Source organism: Aquarana catesbeiana, linkage group LG04 (genome assembly GCF_042186555.1).
Source record: "Aquarana catesbeiana isolate 2022-GZ linkage group LG04, ASM4218655v1, whole genome shotgun sequence".
In the NCBI taxonomy this organism is placed as follows: Eukaryota; Metazoa; Chordata; class Amphibia; order Anura; family Ranidae; genus Aquarana; species Aquarana catesbeiana.
The window spans coordinates 605159741-605170920 of NC_133327.1; positions in this window are offsets into that span (position 1 = coordinate 605159741).

The window sequence follows — 11180 nt, forward strand, 5'->3', positions numbered from 1 at the left end:
AAATTTAGGCAGGCCTAGCTGTGAACTAGGCCTGTTTGTTTTGATCTGGGGGCAGGGGAGTGGTTTTAGTGTAGCAGCAGGTGACTGACAAGTGTCTCAGTTCTCTGGCGCCTCCTCTGTTTCCAATGAGCAGGTTCTGGAGAAGAAGCAGGGCAGAGTGCTGGAGTGACATGGGCTGTATTTGAGAGCCCTGACAAATCCCCAGCTAGAATTGGCAGGGGGCAGCCAACTATATATATCCATGGTCAGTCAGATGTGCTGGGAGCAGAAGTCCACCAAGTATCAGTAAGCACAATTATCTTCTTCATCTAAAATGGTTGCTATCACAGAGGGGACTGCAGATCCCCACCTGTAAATGGCTACTAGGAAAATGTTAGGACTTATTCAGAGTGAGGCCTAGCCATGTGCTAACGGTGACAGGAATCTAGAATTGGACAGTGAGGGAAAGCAAGTGATCTCAAGTAGTGTGTAGAAGGAGATGTGCAGTAGAATAGACTGTCAGTTTGGATTCAATTACCTTTATTTCAACTAGAAGTATTCATCATTTGGGCACCCCATGTCCCTTTTTACCATCCAAGTTTAATCCTCTAATAAAAACAACAAAAAGCAAGCAAGAGACTGTTCATTGACTTGACAAGTGTGCCTAAAATGGATGTCTGACCAAGCAGGGTGATGTGTGGATGCTGAAACACGCAGTGACCCCCCTAGGGGGCACTGCTACAGCTCCATGGGCAGGTTGAAAAAAAGAAGTGATGGGGGCAGCGCTGTTGGGGCCCTTTTGAAAGGGAATGAGGGAGATATACAGCCTGAGGTATAGACACTAGCTGTGGATGTGCTGTACAGTACATTTTGGATAGGGAATTCAGAAAACAGCCTTGGTTCCCAATGCCTTTTCTGCGTCTATGGTTATTATGGCAATGTCCAATGTGGGGTTGAGCTTGATATGCTCCAGAGCTGCAATCAGTGTTAATTTTTGCATCAAATTTTGATTTAGTTTTAGGTATAGTCTTTCGAACAAAATGCCATTTTAGTTTTACCATTTTAGTCATCTGCCATTTTTTTTCAGTTTTAGTCATACCCTTTTGACTAAACTTCTCTTTTAGTTTTAGTCCCATTTTAGTCATATTTTAGTTAACTAAAATCTCCAGTACATTTAAGTTGAATAAAATCATTTTAGTCAACTAAAATCGAATTAGTTAAATTGTAATGCATTATTTAAGCATTTCTATAGCATTTCCAAACTCATTATATACTCCTGGAGTAAAAAAAAATTCTAATATCATGTTATTATTTATGGTATTAAGGTTGGAACAAACTCACAGATACAAATTTAGCCACTTTGGATGGTCTGAGGAGGCTTGTAATGGTGCACAGTGCTCTGGATTGTGGTCTGAGGAGGCCTGTAATGCTGCACAGTAATCTGAGGGTGATGGGCAGACGAGGCCTGTAATGCACACACAGCACCCTGGACAGACAGCGGTTTGAGGGGAGGCCTGTAATGCACAGTGCTCTGGATGCTGGTGGCTACTGGTCAGAGGAGGCCTGGATGGTGCTGGATGGTGGTCTCAGGTCTGACTGGGATGGCCAGTAATGCACAGTGGTCTGGATGCCGGTGGTCAGAGGAGGGAGGCCTGTAATCCTGCACAGTGCTGGATGGTGGTCTCGGGTCTGAGGAACAGCCTGTAATGCACAGTGCCCTGGGTGCCGGTGGTCAGAGGAGGCCTGTAATGCACACACACAGTGCTCTGGACAGATGGTGGTCTGAGGAGAGGCCTGTAAGTGTAATGTACACTCTCACAGTGGGTGCTCTCTGCTCTGGACAACCACTGTCGTGAGTCGGGAGTGGGATTATCGTTGGGCATTGGGAGGCCTATAATGCACAGTGTTGCTCTAGACAGCCATCTAAGGACTCGGAGGCCTGTAATGCTGCCTGCACAGTCGGTTTCTTGCTGGCAGCGGATGCAGGCGGAGCTCCATGGAAACCGGAAGTTAGTTCACAAGGGTAAACGTCACTGCCTCACATTTTCGTCAAATTGATTTTTGGCATAGGTTTCATCAGTGGACGAATATGTGGTGTACTTTTCCTTTCGTTTTCATCACTGTAAAAATAACGCTGATGAAAATTTTTACGAAAATGTTTTTGTTGACACGGGCTGCAATGACTTTACAAATGTTAGTCACTGCCGAGCAGCCCTTGATAAGGTCCACCTGTGCTGGAGTGATTTTTGGTAAGACTTCAGATAACCAGCTATCAATTTAGAAAGTGCCTTTGCATCAACTTTAATTAGCGATATTAGGCAATAAGGAGCTAGGTTGTGTAGGATCTTTGCTTTTTTTGGTAGAAATTTAAAATAGGCTTCCTTACCTGTAGGTTGGTATTCCCCTTCCACCCACATGTTGTTGTAAAGGGAGTGAAGCATTGGTGAGATTTGCCCACTTGGTGCTTGTTTAATAGTATTGGAAATTTCTGACAATTAGTGATGGGATTTCATTCCCGATTGGATACCCAGTGACTGCACTCCATATAGGGTGTGATAGAAATGTTCTAATATTGCATTAATTAATTTTGGGTGAAAGGAGAGGGTATTTTCCCCTAAGAGAAGCAACGTGGGTTTTTGTTTGTTTCCCTCTTATTAGATTTGCCAAAAGCTTCCCTGCTTTGGTGCCATATTTATGAAATTTCAGCCTAGCGTGTGTTTCAAATGTTAGTTCCTGTTGTGATGGCCAGTAGTAGATCCACAGCGGCAGCCATTTCGGGCTGTGTACTTGCCTTTCTGGTGGGGATCTGCCTGGCAGTGGAGTGAGAGGAAGAGCGTGGCTTCTCCAAAAATGTATCCACCAGCTGCCGGGTATATTCCCTCAGCATGGCGTGGGGGATCATGGCAGGCAGGGCGGCTAAACACGCCAGTTTTATATTCTATTTTCTCCCCTGCATTATCAGAGCTCCTCTCCCCTGCGACTGCTATATCAGCACTGGAACTGAAAGTCTAGCAGCAGGACTTTTTTGATGAATTGGCTGAAATGTACTAGAGTACAGGTTTACTACAACAACTAAAAGACAGTACACAGTACACGGTAGTATAAAACTGGCCAGTAGCAGGACATTTTTTATGCTGCAGAGTTAGCCAAAATGTACTAGAGAAAAAAAGAGTACAGACAAGTATTTTATTACAAGAATTAAGAGACTGCAGATGACACAGTAGTGTCAAATTGGCCAGCAGCAGAACAATTTTACATAGGGCCAGATAAACTAGGGACAAAAAGGTCAGGTTCAGGTTTGACAACAAGAATTAGGATATTGAAGAGGATACAGTTGTGTAAAATTGGCCAGCAGATCCCAGTAATCAGTCTCCACCTGATGCTGGCTGCTGGGACGGTATTTAGTCCCTCCTTTACTATTCCCTGGTGGTTCAGTGTTTTGCCCTGCTAGCCAGATACTGCAAGGCAATGGCATAATATGCTAGCATGCATTGCATAGGAGCACATTATGAAGTACCTTAAAACGAAGCCCTTCAGTGGCACGCTGTCACTGCTGACAGGGCTTCAATCTTTACCCGATCTTCTTTCCAGGTCCTGAATGCATGAATGCATGAGTATGACATCCCACATGAGCCAGTGGCATCAACAGTGAATATCTCCTAAACAGTGCACCAGTGTTAATTTTGGCAGCAAATTTTGATTTAGTTTTAGTCTTATGCCCTGTACACATGGGCGGACTATTCGGCAACAAAGGTCCGACAGTCTTTCCGTCGGACTTTCAATGGAATTTTGACAGACTTCCGACGGACTTTTGAACGAACGGACTTGCCTACACACAATCACACCAATTGTTTTAGTTGTATTTTAGTCTACTAAAATGGTATTAAGTTAGTCGACTAAATGTTTTAATCAACGAAATTAACACTGCAGTGCACGTTTAGGAGATATTTACTATACCTACAGGCTTACCTGTAGCACAACTAAAAAAGTGGAGTTTACTACCACTTTAAGGCTGCTGGCCATAGTTTAAAGGCCACTTCGTGCATTATCATTTAAAAAATATATATCTTGGACAAATCATCACAAATATTGACCAGGACTGTAAAGTTCAAACCTGTGGAATTCATCCCAACCCAAACCTCATTCCTACTTTTTAGCTTGCTGCTTCTACATCAACAGTACTGTGTGCTGTAGCGACATAGGTAGGGAGGAGACACCAAGCGCAAAAGATTGACACTTCCTTCAGCTTCTAAAGAAACTCCAACAGAGGATTCAAAACAGTATTCGACAGTCCAGGCAGTGGGAGGGGTAAGCATTCACTTTATTCCCTACAGAAACATCTTTAAAGTTATATTTTTTAAATTACGTTCATTTTCTTATTAATTAGGTAAATATGCAATACATATTTACAGGGGGCAAGTTCTAAGCAAGGGTAAAAGTTTTCTGCAGTTTATTTTACAACAGTGCTGTGAAACAGTCTGGTATCACAGAGGAAGAAGAATAGATTACACAATCTGTTGTAAATATACCATATAACAATTATAACTTTCATTCAACATCCATTAAAATATATTTTGTAAACTCTCCTGGATTGGCATGAAGATAGATTATGTCACTATGGAAAAAAGTGTTTTTTTGTTTTTTTTTAATTTCTATGAAAAACCTTGGTTCACTAAAACAATATAATCCTGATAATGACATTTAGGTTGGCTGCCCCAGCGCTATTCCCATGTTTTTGATATGATATGGATGAATATTGCTTTTTATTAAAGTTGTCACTTTTGATATTAAACCAGTGTGTTGCACGGTGTTGTTTTCATTTCTTTTTGGATGGAGATTTTTATTTTCAGAATTCTATACAGTATATTAATCATTTCAGCTCATTCCTGTCTGCCATATATTTATGTTCCCTTTTTTCTTGATTTTATTATAATTATGCCCCCCTAAAGAACTTCTTCTGAAATCCATCCTGAAAATTCTGCTTATAATCACTTATAATTATTATAGACCAAAAGACATTTGGCTAATGAAGGGCAAAATAGCAGATCCCTATTAGTTTTATTATGAACATCTCTGTACAATATAACCTTACTATGAACCAGACCTGTAATTCAATAATATACACTACATGGTTCATAGTATGAACACTCTCAAATCTGTCCACTAGATGTCAGAAAAGCTCCACCAAGCATCTTACTGTTGACAGTATTTATATAACTCTAAAAATTCTAAAATAATATGGTAGGGAAGACCATGATCAAAAAAATTATAGATTTTTTTTTTCCACAGACTTAGAAAGACTGTTTGTTTTTTGGGTTTTTTTCAGAAGTACAGCAGGAATTATTAATTGACATCAACTTGTCAAACGTGAAAAAACATGCACTACATTTATTGAAACACAGCCATCTGTTCCCTGCGCGCCTTAAAGGTCAATACTGTTGTATCAATAAATGCAGCTCCTTTAATATCACCAATGCTCACAATAATTGTTTGGGTAAAACATATTTAAAGCATCTGTACAGAAATGCTTTCAGGAGACAGAGCGACTCTGTCAGGGTTTTAGCAGAGTTTGTGACTTGACAGGAGGGCACCCAAAAGAAAGAGGGGGTATCTGTGCCACACAGTCCATTAATTACATAGTATGTCAGTAGCCACTATATTATCAGCTATTGTACAACATATTTGATTGCTCCTTGTGTCTTATTTACTAATTGGACTCAAGCATTGAACTTTCCATTTGGTCAGCTTTGCCCATGACCCTCCAATCTATAGGTAGCATTTTTATGCAACAATGTGTGAACCAGGGACCCCCAAAAAATTGAGTGTCAGTCCACTTTTAGATTATTCCATTTTGAATAAATTATGCTGGGTACTTTCACCTTTGGGATCTTACATTCCCCAGGGACTATAGTGCCTACACCTCCCTGCTGAAGTTATGGTCCTACTCCCTGCTACTAAAAAACACATGAATCCAAGGAATGCCCATTGCAGATGGGAAAACCTGGAAGCTCAGGTGAAAAGCTGTCATTAATGAAGTTCCCCAAAAATATATGTTGATTTCAAATGTATGGTGTCCACCAATAACTGAAATATTGGTTTTGAGTGTATTTGCCTTTTATCGCTGAAGCTTTAGGATTTGTAACTATGCTCAGCACAGTCATGAATGTGTCCTACACTGCACGGCAAAGCTTAGTTAGTAACAACCCCACACAAATCTGATGGCTGTGCAATAAAAAACACTAATGAGGTCATCCCTCTGCTCACTTTGTTCTCCTCTGTCAACATATTTACTATCCCCACTGCAGCACTGGCTACTGGTGATGCCCTGCCCCCTCTTTTATTCTAATGTATGGATATTTATAGTGTACTGTAAATGAAACCGGAACTTCAGAACTTTTTTTTAAAGTTTTGGATAGAATCAGAAAGGTCAGGTTTTTATTGTTGTTCCTCGTGAAAGGATAAACTTCATTATTGTTCCTGGAGCCCATTGTCTCCTAGAACAGAAGGTAAGGCTAACTCTTCCATTGGGTAAAGCTGTTCTAGTGGCATCAGCTTTGAAAGGATCTCTTTATTTCCTGCTTTGTCTCTGAGACAGAAAGTGAAGAGAAATCTCCGGAAGAGACAAGGACATAAAAGAAATCTGACGGGGTCCTAGCTATTCCTCACTCTAGAGCAGTGGTTCTCAACTCCGGTCCTCAGGACCCACTAACAGGCCAGAATTTTTACCAGAAGTATTACTTTGGGGAGATGCAGACTAGAATACTGCAATCACTGAGCAGCAAATGATATCACTTGTGATGTATTTCAGTTATCCTGTAAACCTGGCCTGTTAGTGGGTCCCGAGGGCAGGAGTTGAGAACCACTGCTCTAGAGAAATGTTTGGCATTGCATGAACCCTCACTTAATTATATTTCAGCGTTCTGTCCCCAAGGGACTAAGTATTAGTAATACTTTGTTACATGTTTCTACATACTATATAAGCTATGTATATACAATATATATATATATATATATATATATATATATATATACCGTATTTATCGGCGTATAACACGCACTTTTTTCCCCTTAAAATCAGGGGAAAATCGTGGGTGCGTGTTATAGGCCGATCCCCGCCAATTTTGTTTGATCGGAGCGATCGCGGCAATCGCCGCGATTGCCGCCGACATACACAGCCGTGTGTAGATTCAAATATGGTGCCGAGACTGCAGGGACTCCGCGGTGCCGAGATACACATAGCCAAGTGTTCTCGGCTCTTCTCAGAGCCGCTCACAGTCACGCCCAGTCCCGCCCTATGATGGACATAACACAGGTCCAATGGCAGGACTGGGCGTGACTGTGAGCGGCGCCGAGAAGAGCCAAGAACACTCGGCTATGTGTATCTCGGCACCGCGGAGTCCCTGCAGTCTCGGCGCCTTATTTGAATCTACACACGGCTGTGTATGTAGGCGGTGATCGCGGCGAGTACACAAAGTTGCACTGATAAAGCTGCGTTGGGGCAAAGCTGCACTGACAAGGCTGCACTGGGGCAAAGCTGCACTGACAAGGCTGCACTGGGGCAAAGCTGCACTGACAAGGCTGCAATGGACACTGGGGCAAGGCTGCACTGACACTGAAAAGGCTGCAGATGGACACTGATAAGGCTGCATTGATGGGCATTTTAATGTAAGTTTTTTTCCTTAAACTTTACTCCTAAAAGTTTTTTTTCCTTAAAATTCCCTCCTAAACTTGGGGTGCGTGTTATACGCCGGCGCATGTTATACGCCGATAAATACGGTATATATATATATATATATATATATATATATATATATATATATATAGTATCTCACAAAAGTGAATATACCCCTCACATTTTTGTATATATTTTATTATATCTTTTCATGTGACAACACTGAAGAAATGACACTTTGCTACAATGTAAAGTAGTGAGTGTGCAGCTTGTGTAACAGTGTAAATTTGATGTCCCCTCAAAATAACTCAACACACAGCCATTAATGTCTAAACTGCTGGCAACAAAAGTGAGTACACCCCTAAGTAAAAATGTCCAAATTGGGACCAATTAGCCATTTCCCCTCCCTGGTGTCATGTGTTATCGCTCTCAATCTCTCATACTGGTCACTGGAAGTGCAACATGGCATATCATGGCATAGAACTTTCTGAGGATCTGAAAAAAAGAATTGTTGCTCTACATGGCCTAGGCTATAAGGAGATTGCAAAGACCCTGAAACTGAGCTGCAGCATGGTGGCCAAGACCATACAGTGGTTTAACAGGACAGGTTCCACTCAGAACAGGCCCTGCCATGGTCGACCAAAGTAGTTGAGTGCACATGCTCAGCGTCATATCCAGAGGTTGTCTTTGAGAAATAGACGTATGAGTGCTGCCAGCATTGCTGCAGTGGTTGAAGGGGTTTGGGGTCAGTCTGTCTTTGCTCGGACCATATGCCGCACACTGCATCAGATTGGTCTGCATGGCTGTCGTTCCAGAAGAACGCCCCTTCTAAAGATGATGCACAAGAAAGCCCGCAAACAGTTTGCTGAAGACAAACAGACTAAGGACATGGATTACTGGAACCATGTCCTGTGGTCTGATGAGACCAAGATAAACTTATTTGATTCAGATGGTGTTGTGTCTTGCTTACAGTCAAGCATGGTGTTACGAGTGTTATGATTTGGGGCTGCATGACTGCCAGGACTGGGGAGCTGCAGTTCATTGAGGGAACCATGAATGCCAACATGTACTGTGACATACTGAAGCAGAGCATGATCCCCTCCTTTCAGAGACTAGGCTGCAGGGCAGTATTCCAACATGATAACAACCCCAAACACACCTCCAAGACAACCACTGCCTTTCTAAAGAAGCTGAGGGTAAAGGTGATGGACTGGCCAAGCATGTCTCCAGACCTTAACCCTATTGAGCATCTGTTGGGCATCCTCAGGTGGAGGAGCGCAAGGTCTCTAACATCCACCAGCTCCGTGATGTCGTCATGGAGGAGTGGAAGAGGACTCCACTGGCAACCTGTGAAGCTCTGGTAAAAGCCCAAGAGGCTTAAGGCAGTGCTGGAAAATAATGGTGACCACACTAAATATTGACACTTTGAGCCCAATTTGGACAATTTCACTTGGGGTGTACTCGCTTTTGTTGCCAGCGGTTTAGACATTAATGCTGTTAATTAAGAAAGCTTTCAGAAATAGAAGTGTTAATAGTTTATTTTTTTATCAGTTAAAAAAATGGAAAGTAAATTAACAGAAGAGATATCCAAATGAAATCAATATTTGGTGTGACCACCCTTTGCATTCAAAACAGCATCAATTCTTCTAGGTACACTTGTACACAGTTTTTGAAGGAACTCAGCAGGTAGGTTGTTCCAAGCATCTAGGAGAACTAATCACAAATCTTCTGTGGATATAGGCTGCCTTAAATCCTTCTGTCTCTTCATGTAATCCCATACACATTTGACAATGTTGAGAGCAGGGCTCTGTAGGGCCCAACCATCACTTCCAAGTCTGCTTGTTCTTCTTTATACTGAAGATTGTTTTTAGTGACATTGGCTGTATGTTTGGGGTTGTTGTCTTGCAGCAAAATACATTTGGGGCCTATCACATGTCTCCATGTGATGGTGTGGCATAATGGATAAGTATATGCCTGTATTTCTTAGCATTGAGGACACAATTGATCCTGATCCAATCTTCGGCTCCATTTACAGAAATGCAGCCCCATCTTGCAAGAAACCTACACCATGCTTCACTGTTCTCTGCAGAAACTCATTATTGTACCGCTGTCCAGCCCTTCAGTGAACAAACTGCCTTTTTCTACAGCCAAATATTTCAAATTTTGACTCATCAGTCCAGAGCACCTTCTGCCAGTTTTCTGCACCCCAGTTCCTATATTTTCAAGCATAAGGCATGGAAACAAGGCTAAGCGACTCAACTAAGCATTATGAAGATCTGTGGTAAGTTCTCCAAGATGTTTGGAACAACCTACCTGTCAAGTTTCTTCAAAAACTGTGTGCAAGCGTGCCTAGAAGAATTGATGCTGTTTTGAAGGGTGATCACACCAAAAATTGATTTGATTTGGATTTCTCGACTGTTCATTTACTTTCCATTTTGTTCATTGATAAAAATAAACTATTAATACTTCTATTTCTGCAAGCATTTTTAATTTACAGCATTTTTTAACATCTGCCAAAGTCTTTTGCACAGTATTGTATATACAGTATACTGTATATAGCTATGAGGTTAGAGAGGATGACCCCCTTTCCCTCACAGCCATCTGACAATACAACTAGCAAGAAGATGGCTGCTTGATAACTGGCGTTTGTCTCGGCTTCAAGCACTTTCCTGAGACAAATGGCATCAAGAGCAATTCAAAGGGAGAGGAGGCTGGCATGTGCCCCCTCCCTATATATTCCTCTTGCTGACTCTTTTCTCTTACTTGGAGCTGAGATTAGTACTGGTTATACAACAGCCATCGCCTTGCTAACCACGTTGTTGGGTGGCCATGGGGGGGGAGGTGGGGCACTCTGTCTGACCTCATTGCTGGGCTTTTAAAGCACATAGGAAGATGGGACAAAGTATTAAATGTACTTCCTCCCCTGGAAGACAGAACACTTAAAAATTTAAGAAAATTGAAAAATGTAGAGTTCTTCGTTAGGAGAAGCAAAATCAAGACATTTAGGTACACTAACTGCATTTAAAAATACACATTTTAATTTTTATTGCATCCATAACTGCATTCATTTTTATTTTTATTTTTTTATATCTGCTAGAGGAACATGATACGAAAGGGTATTAGCTGTATTGTAGTAATTGCGGTAACCTAATAAAAATTCCCTAGCATTGGGAAAGATCTGATATCCCCTTTACCATATTTAAATCTCAAAACGATCGGGCATATTTGAAATATATGCAAATAAGTATCTAAAAAAAGTCTCCTATCCCACCCAGCCAGCCTATGATTAACACTTTACATGCAAGTTTTAATTACTTTGCATAACCTACCTGTTAAATATTCAATTAAATGGCTGATTGCTGTCCCTGGTGAATTCTCCTTTTCTAAATAAAAAGCTGCAGAAATTAATATAATTCCAGTGTAAGATTTCAGGCCCACAGGGAATGCTCCCAACAGAACACTCCATACTGCTGGCAATGTTTTCTTATGTGGAATAGTTTTAGTGTTTCTTTTTCCTTGATTTTCCCAT